This window comes from Oncorhynchus tshawytscha, linkage group LG04 (assembly GCF_018296145.1).
Source record: "Oncorhynchus tshawytscha isolate Ot180627B linkage group LG04, Otsh_v2.0, whole genome shotgun sequence".
In the NCBI taxonomy this organism is placed as follows: Eukaryota; Metazoa; Chordata; class Actinopteri; order Salmoniformes; family Salmonidae; genus Oncorhynchus; species Oncorhynchus tshawytscha.
The window spans coordinates 12,243,645-12,253,341 of NC_056432.1; the positions used below are offsets into that span (position 1 = coordinate 12,243,645).

A 9,697-nucleotide genomic window follows, 5' to 3' on the forward strand; every position below is an offset into this window, starting at 1 on the left:
TCTGCAGAGCTGCCTCCAGTACATGAGTCATCCCAATAAATGCCAACCTGCCACAATGTCAGCGTGTGTTAAAGTGATGCTCCAGAGCTTTTGTATCATTTCAGCCAGAAAATGTTGCACAATTGTGTACAATGGCATCCATTTCTTATGTAAACAAAAAAAATGTGGGGTGTAAATTCGTATTTGTTACAAATTACAATTCATACAATATGTTACGAATTTGTAACATCCTGGACTATGTCTTTAAGTGTTAAACAGAATATCAGGCAATGACTGAGAACAGTTATGAGTTGTATAGTTCAGCAATAAGGCACGAGGGAGTGAGGTATATGGCCAATATACCACAGCTAAGGGACGCAACCTGGAGTGCCTGGATACAGCGTTTAGCCGTGGTATATTGGCCATATACCACAAACCCCCGAGATGCCTTATTGCTATTATAAATTGGTTACCAACGTAATTATAGCAGTACAAATAAATGTTTTGTCATGCCCGTGGTAAACGATCTGTCAGCCAATCAGCATTCAGTGCTCAAACCACCCGGTATATATTTGTCAATGTACGAGTGTATCTATCTATACCCTCTGCTTCTCTGGGTCGACATATCTGATGCCAAAGTAGTCCTTCTCCAGGAGGCTGTAATGGTTACACACATGGTCCACCAGGAACTGGCCCTTGGTTTCTCTCTGTGGGGAAAAAACACAACAAACTGTTATTACACACATGATCCACCAGGAACTGGCCCTTGGTTTCTCTCTGTGGGGAAAAAACACAACAAACTGTTATTACAGCACACTCAATATTGGGGATATATAAAGCATTTGATACCATAATTACGTTAGATATGCAACACTATTGGAATGATGAAGGTGCACAATGTCTTCATTTACTAGGCATTTGCACCAGTTATTTAACGCAGGAGTAAATCAGGAAACAGTCCTACACACATGCGCACACACACACATGCAAACACATTTAAAACACCAACATATTCAATCACAACAAAACATTTAAATGTTAATTCCCACCCCACTAGTGTCCACACACCCTGCTGACTCCCAACTAAAGCTGTCTGTAATGGCTGTTCCGTTGGTCCTGTTGGGAGATATTCTAGTCCCTGGTCCTGTTGGGAGATATTCTAGTCCCTGGTCCTGCTGGGAGATATTCTAGTCACTGGTCCTGTTGGGAGATATTCTAGTCCCTGGTCCTGCTGGGAGATATTCTAGTCCCTGGTCCTGTTGGGAGATATTGTAGTCCCTGGTCCTGCTGGGAGATATTCTAGTCCCTGGTCCTGCTGGGAGATATTCTAGTCCCTGGTCCTGTTGGGAGATGTTCTAGTCCCTGGTCCTGGTCCCAGGTCCTGCTGGGAGATATTCTAGTCCCTGGTCCTGTTGGGAGATGTTCCAGTCCCTGGTCCTGTTGGGAGATATTCTAGCCCCTGGTCCTGTTGGGAGATATAGTCCCTGGTCCTTGGGAGATATTCTTGTCCCTGGTCCTGTTGGGAGATGGTCCCTGGTCCTGTTGGGAGATATTCTAGTCCCTGGTCCGATGTTCTAGTCCCTGGTCTGTTGGGAGATGTTCTAGTCCCTGGTCCTGCTGGGAGATATTCTAGTCCCTGGTCCTGTTGGGAGATATTCTAGTCCCTGGTCCTGTTGGGAGATATTCTAGTCCCTGGTCCTGTTGGGAGATATTCTAGTCCCTGGTCCTGTTGGGAGATGTTCTAGTCCCTGGTCCTGTTGGGAGATGTTCTAGTCCCAGGTCCCCTGGTCCTGTTGGGAGATGTTCTAGTCCCTGGTCCTGTTGGGAGATATTCTAGCCCCTGGTCCTGTTGGGAGATATTCTAGTCCCTGGTCTGTTGGGAGATATTCTAGTCCCTGGTCCTGTTGGGAGATATTCTAGTCCCTGGTCCTGTTGGGAGATATTCTAGTCCCTGGTCCTGTTGGGAGAGGTCCTGTTGGGAGATATTCTAGTCCCTGGTCCTGGTCAGAGATATTATAGTCCCTGGTCCTGGGAGATATTCTAATCCCAGGTCCTGTTGGGAGTTATTATAGTCCCTGGTCCTGGGAGATGTTCTAGTCCCTGGTCCTGTTGGGAGATATTCTAGTCCCTGGTCTGTTGGGAGATGTTCTAGTCCCTGGTCTGTTGGGAGATGTTCTAGTCCCTGGTCCTGCTGGGAGATATTCTAGTCCCTGGTCCTGTTGGGAGATATTCTAGTCCCTGGTCCTGTTGGGAGATATTCTAGTCCTTGGTCCTGTTGGGAGATATTCTAGTCCCTGGTCCTGTTGGGAGATGTTCTAGTCCCTGGTCCTGTTGGGAGATGTTCTAGTCCCAGGTCCTGCTGGGAGATATTCTAGTCCCTGGTCCTGTTGGGAGATGTTCCAGTCCCTGGTCCTGTTGGGAGATATTCTAGCCCCTGGTCCTGTTGGGAGATATTCTAGTCCCTGGTCCTGCTGGGAGATATTCTAGTCCCTGGTCCTGTTGGGAGATATTCTAGTCCCTGGTCCTGTTGGGAGATAGTCCTTTCTAGTCCCTGGTCCCTGTTGGGAGATGTTCTAGTCCCTGGTCTGTTGGGAGATAGTCCCTGGTCTGTTGGGAGATGTTCTAGTCCCTGGTCTGTTGGGAGATGTTCTAGTCCCTGGTCCTGCTGGGAGATATTCTAGTCCCTGGTCCTGTTGGGAGATGTTCCAGTCCCTGGTCCTGTTGGGAGATATTCTAGTCCCTGGTCCTGTTGGGAGATATTCTAGTCCCTGGTCCTGCTGGGAGATATTCTTGTCCCTGGTCCTGTTGGGAGATGTTCTAGTCCCTGGTCCTGTTGGGAGATATTCTAGTCCCTGGTCTGTTGGTCGATGTTCTAGTCCCTGGTCTGTTGGGAGATGTTCTAGTCCCTGGTCCTGCTGGGAGATATTCTAGTCCCTGGTCCTGTTGGGAGATATTCTAGTCCCTGGTCCTGTTGGGAGATATTCTAGTCCCTGGTCCTGTTGGGAGATATTGTAGTCCCTGGTCCTGCTGGGAGATATTCTAGTCCCTGGTCCTGTTGGGAGATGTTCTAGTCCCTGGTCCTGTTGGGAGATATTCTAGTCCCTGGTCCTGTTGGGAGATGTTCTAGTCCCTGGTCCTGTTGGGAGATATTCTAGCCCCTGGTCCTGTTGGGAGATATTCTAGTCCCTGGTCTGTTGGGAGATATTCTAGCCCCTGGTCCTGTTGGGAGATATTCTAGTCCCTGGTCCTGTTGGGAGATATTCTAGTCCCTGGTCCTGTTAAGAGATATTCTAGTCCCAGGTCCTCTTGGGAGATATTCTAGTCCCTGGTCCTGGTCAGAGATATTATAGTCCCTGGTCCTGGTCAGAGATATTCTAATCCCAGGTCCTGTTGGGAGTTATTATAGTCCCTGGTCCTGTTCGGAGATATTCTAGTCCCTGGTCCTGTTGGGAGATATTCTAGTCCCAGGTCCTGTTTGGAGATATTCTAGTCCCTGGTCCTGTTGTCAGCACATCCTAGTTGGAGACTGTCCCTAGTGGTTCTTCACTATATATATATAAAACTGGGCCCTTCACTTCAACCTCTTCCCCTGGTCCTGCTGATGGAGGGGAACCTGCACTTGGCTGAGCAGCCTGATTGAATCCAGCTGGTAATCGTCCATTTGCCCTGGCTGTTATCAGTTTTTCATTTACTTAACAATGCTGTCTGCGGCCCTGACCCACAGAGCAGAGTCAGGTGCTGAAGCTGTCAGTCCCACTTGCTGTCACCTAGGCAACGCTAAGACTGCCAGTCAAACAGCGTGAAGTGGTCGCTTACAGAACCATGTATGTATGTGACTCCGGTCCCTACAGCCCATCCACTGTGATGGTCCATCTTGTTGCCATTTGTCTCTCTGGTCTCCTTGATCAGAGCAACACTGGGACTGAAACACCATGAAACATGACACATACAGTATCTGACATACATCTTTCAGAGAGAAGAGAAGAGACAGTGGCGGGAAGGATGATATAGAGAGACAGAGAGCAAGAAAGACATTCAGACACAAATACAGACAGAAAGAGAGAGACAGAGAGTGAGAGAGCAAGAGAGAGAAAGAAAGAAATAGAGAGAGAAAGAGAGAGAGATAGAGAGAAAAGAGGGGGAGATGATATAGAGAGACAGAGAGCAAGAAAGACATTCAGACACAAATACAGACAGAGAGAGCGAGCGAGAGAAGGAAAGAGAGAAAGACAGAGCGATAACGAGAGAGAGAAAGAGAGTGAGAGAGAGAAAGAGAGAGAGAAAAGAGAGCAGAGTCCATTTCATGTCCAACAAGAGGTGGATGCATATTTTAAAGGGCTCAACATTAAATATTAACCTGGTCAGCCTGTCTCTACATAATCTGTCTTAATGAAGCTAAAGTGCTCTCCCCACTTTAGATACAGCCTTACGCAGCGAGACAATGTCTGAGTTGACTTCAACCAGAGCAAAGTGAACTGCAGACTGTATATGTGTGTATCGGTGTGTTACAGTAGGTTTTTGAGTATGTGTGTATCAGTGTGTTACAGTGGGTATTTGAGTATGTGTGTATCAGTGTGTTACAGTTGGTATTTGAGTATGTGTGTATCAGTGTGTTACAGTGGGTATTTGAGTATGTGTGTATCAGTGTGTTACAGTGGGTATTTGAGTATGTGTGTATCAGTGTGTTACAGTTGGTATTTGAGTATGTGTGTATCAGTGTGTTACAGTGGGTATTTGAGTATGTGTGTATCAGTGTGTTACAGTGGGTATTTGAGTATGTGTGTATCAGTGTGTTACAGTGGGTATTTGAGTATGTGTGTATCAGTGTGTTACAGTGGGTATTTGAGTATGTGTGTATCAGTGTGTTACAGTGGGTATTTGAGTATGTGTGTATCAGTTTGTTACAGTGGGTATTTGAGTATGTGTGTATCAGTGTGTTACAGTGGGTATTTGAGTATGTGTGTATCAGTGTGTTACAGTGGGTATTTGAGTATGTGTGTATCAGTGTGTTACAGTGGGTATTTGAGTATGTGTGTATCAGTTTGTTACAGTGGGTATTTGAGTATGTGTGTATCAGTGTGTTACAGTGGGTATTTGAGTATGTGTGTATCAGTGTGTTACAGTGGGTATTTGAGTATGTGTGTATCAGTGTGTTACAGTGGGTGTTTGAGTATGTGTGTATCAGTGTGTTACAGTGGGTATTTGAGTATGTGTGTATCAGTGTGTTACAGTGGGTATTTGAGTATGTGTGTATCAGTGTGTTACAGTGGGTATTTGAGTATGTGTGTATCAGTGTGTTACAGTGGGTATTTGAGTATGTACAGTGCATTCAGAAAGTATTAAAACCCCTTGACTTTCTCCTAATTTTGTTACGTTACAGCCTTATTCTAAAATGTATTCAATTGTTTTTTTCCCCATCCTCAATCTACAAACAATACCCCATAATGACAAAGCAAAAACAGGTTTTTACAAATGCTAGCAAATGTATTAAAAATAAAGACTGAAATATCACATTTACTCAATACTTTGTTGAAACAACTTTGGCAGCAATTACAGCCTCAAGTCGTCTTTGGTATGACGCGACAAGCTTGTATTTGGGGAGTTTCTCCCATTCTTCTCTGCAGATCCTCTTAAGCTCTGTCAGGTTTGATGCGGAGCGTCACTGCATAGCTATTTCCAGGTCTCTCCAGAGATGTTCGATTGGGTTCAAGTCTGGGCTCTGGCTGGGCCACTCAAGGACATTCAGAGACTTGTCCTGAAGGCACTCCTGCAGTGTCTTGGCTGTGTACTTAGGGTTGTTGTCCTGTTGGAAGGTTAACCTTCACCCCAGTCTGAGGTCCTGTTCACTCTGGAGCATCCCCACAGCATGATGCTGCAACCACCATGCTTCACCTTAGGGATGTTGCCAGCTTTCCTCCAGATGTGACGCTTGGCATTCAGGCCAAATAGTTCATTCCTGGTTTCATCCAGGGTTAATGCCCTGCTCAAGGGCATGTCGACAGATCTCCCACAAGGCCAAAAGAAACGGGGACGCGAACCCGCCAAGATTCCCATACAGTTCCCCATAGCTGTCCCTCAACCATTCAAAACCCCTCCCACAGTCACACCCCCAAGAAAAGTTTTTAAAAAAGAAACGAAAAAAAAATAATGAATTCCATTCCCCAAGAACCTCCTCAATGCAATAATAGAGAGAATAATAACAACCAAGAAAATGAACTCATGAGAAAAAAGAAAGAGACAAAAGAAAACAGAAAACAACAATGCAAAAAAATGACAAAGGACATCAAGGACAACTGTATATGTTTGAGTGCATGTCTGGCACTATTTACATACAGTTGAAGTCGGAAGTTTACATACACTGAGAATGGAATCATTAAAACTCTTTTTTCAACCACTCCACAAGTGTCTTGTTAACAAACTATAGTTTTGGCAAGTCGGTTAGGAGATCTACTGTGTGCATGACACAAGTCATTTTCCCAAGAATTGTTTACAGACAGATTATTTCACTTATAATTCACTGTAATCACAATTCCAGTGGGTCAGAAGTTTACATACACTAAATTGACTGTGCCTTTAAACAGCTTGGAAAATTCCAGAAAATTATGTCATGGCTTTAGAAGCGTCTTCAATTCTGCCAAATGGAGATGTACCTGTGGATGTATTTCAAGGTGTACCTTCAAACTCAGTGCCTCTTTGCTTGACATCATGGGAAAATCAAAAGAAATCAGCCAAAACCTAAAAAAATCAATATTATAGAGCTCCACATGTCTGGTTCATCCTAGGGAGCAATTTCCAAACGCCGGAAGGTAAAATGTTCATCTGTACAGACAATAGTACGCAAGTATAAACACCATGGAACCACGCAGCCGTCATACCGCTCAGGAAGGAGACACGTTCTGTCTCTTAGAGATGAACGTACTTTGGTGTGAAAAGTGCAAATCAAACCCAGAACAACATCAAAGGACCTTGTGAAGATGCTGGAGGAAACAGGTACAAAATGATCTATATCCACAGTAAAACGGGTCCTATATCAACATAACCTGAAAGGCCGCTCAGCAAGGAAGAAGCCACTGCTCCAAAACCGCCATAAAAAAGCCGAAACGTTTGACCCAAGTTAAACAATTTAAAGGCAATGCTACCAAATACTAATTGAGTGTATGTAAACTTCTGACCCACTGGGAATGTGATGAAAGAAATAAAATATTAAATAAATCATTCTCTCTATTATTCTGCCATTTCACATTCTTAAAATAAAGTGGTGATCCTAACTGACCTAAAGACAGCGTATTTTTACTCTGATTAAATGTATTTGGCTAAGGTGTATGTAAACTTCCGATTTCAACTGTATGTGTGTCCGTGTATGTGTGTATTTGAATGAGAGTGTGTGTATATGCATGTGTACAAACACCTGCACAGCGTCAGCCTCAGGCAAACCAGCATTAGCTGTAAAAACACTGCCCCTCGGTGTCATTCAAACTTACTATTTATTATGTTCTATTTTGACTTTATTTTTTAATACTTTATCTTTGACCATCATTCGATCTCCCACCCAGCAACTCCACTCCCATTTGTCTCCAATTCTACATCCCAACCCTCAGCTTCCCTCAGCCCACTGATCTCTGCTGGCCACCTCTTCGGATTTCTAAGCAACATACACTACCGTTCAAAAGTTTGGGGCCACTTAGAAATGTCCTTGTTTTTGAAAGAAAAGCACATTTTTTGTCCATTAAAATAACATCAAATTGATCAGAAATACAGTGTAGACTTTGTTAATGTTGTAAATGACTATTGCAGCTGGAAACTGCTGATTTTTTATGGAATATCTACATATGCGTACAGAGGCCCATTTCCGGGTTCGATTACAGGCTCAAAATTGCCAGAAACAAAGAACTTTCTTCTGAAACTTGTCAGTCTATTCTTGTTCTGAGAAATGAAGGCTATTCCATGCAAGAAATTGCCAAGAAACTGAAGATCTCATACAAAGCTGTGTACTACTCCCTTCACAGAACAGTGCAAACTGGCTTTAACCAGAATAGAAAGAGGAGTGGGAGGCCCCGGTGCACAACTGAGCAAGAGGACAAGTACATTAGTGTCTAGTTTGAGAAACAGACGCCTCACAAGTCCTCAACTGGCAGCTTCATTAAATAGTATCAGCAAAACACCAGTCTCAAAGTCAACAGTGAAGAGGTGACTCCGGGATGCTGGCCTTCTAGGCAGAGTTGCAAAGAAAAATACATATCTTAGACTGGCCAATAAAAATAAAATATTAAGATGGGCAAAAGAACAACAGATACTGGACAGAGGAACTCTGCCTAGAAGGCCAGCAACCCGGAGTCGCCTCTTCACTGTTGACACTGAGACTGGTGTTTTGCGGATACTATTTAATGAAGCTGACAGTAGCCAGAAAAAGTATGTGAACCCTTTGGAATTACAGTGCCTTGCAAAAGTTTTCATCCCCCTTGGCGTTTTTCCTATTTTGTTGCACTACAACCTGTAATTTAAATAGATTTTTATTTTGTATTTCATGTAATGGACATACACAAAATAGTCCAAATTGGTGAAGTGAAATGAAAAAAATAAATAATAATAAACTTAAAACGTAAAAAATACAAACGGAAAAGTGGTGCGTGCATACTGTATGTATTCACCCCCTTTGCTATGAACTCCCTAAATAAGATCTGGTGCAACCAATTACCTACAAAAGTCACATAATTAGTTAAATAAAGCCCACCTGTGTGCAATCTAAGTGTCACATGATCTGTCACATGATCTCAGTATATATACACCTGTTCTGAAAGGCCCCATAGTCTGCAACACCACTAAGCAAGCGGCACCATGAAGACCAAGGAGCTTTCCAAACAGGTCAGGGATAAAGCTGTGGAGAAATACAGATCAGAGTTGGGTTATAAAAAAATATCAGACACTTTGAACATCCCACAGAGCACCATTAAATCCATTATTAAATAATGGAAAGAATATGGCACCACAACAAACCTGTCAAGAGAGGGCAACCCACCAAGACTCCCGGACCAGGCAAGGAGGGCATTAATCAGAAAGAGACCAGATAACCCTGAAGGAGCTGCAAAGCTCCACAGCGAAGATTGGAGTATCTGTCCGTAGGACCACGTTAAGCCGTATACTCCACAGAGCTGGGCTTTACAGAAGAGTGACCAGAAAAAAATGTTTGGTGTTTGCCGAAAGGCATGTGGGAGACTCCCCAAACCATATGGAATAAGGTAATAGTTATGTACGCTCAAGTTCTGTTTTTTTTTGTCTTATTTCTTGATTGTTTCACAAAAAATATCTTGCATCTGCAAAGTGGTAGGTATGTTGTGTAAATCAAATGATACAACCCCCAAAAAAAAAAAAATCTATTTTGATTCCAGGTTGTAAGGCAACAAAATAGGAAAAATGTTAAGGGGGTGAATACTTTCGCAAGCCACTGTACCTGGATTTCTGCATAAATTGGTCATCAAATTTGATCTGATCTTCATCTAAGTCACAACAATAGACAGTGTGCTTTAACTAATAAAACACAAATTATTGTATTTTTGTTGTCTATATTGAGTACATAATTTAAACATTCACAGTGTAGGTTGGAAAAACTGAACTCCTAGGCTAATGACTTTTCCAAAAGCTAATTAGTCAGTAGTCAGCTAACCTGGAGTCCAATTAATGAGACAAGATTGGAGATGTTGGTTAGAGCTGCCTTGCCCTA

The 9,697-nt window shown here is 43.3% G+C and overlaps 1 protein-coding gene across 1 annotated transcript in view; it reads right to left on the bottom strand.

The window, feature by feature from the left end:
* The window catches only part of LOC112249402 (FERM domain-containing protein 3), a 65,264-nt gene extending 64,569 nt beyond the window's left edge, over positions 1–695 (bottom strand). Inside the window, exon 1 of the mRNA XM_042321259.1 lies at positions 582–695. The gene's annotated coding sequence lies outside the window, so the exon portion shown is untranslated. The remainder of the gene's footprint in view (positions 1–581) is intronic.
* Positions 696–9,697: the final 9,002 nt, after the last annotated feature.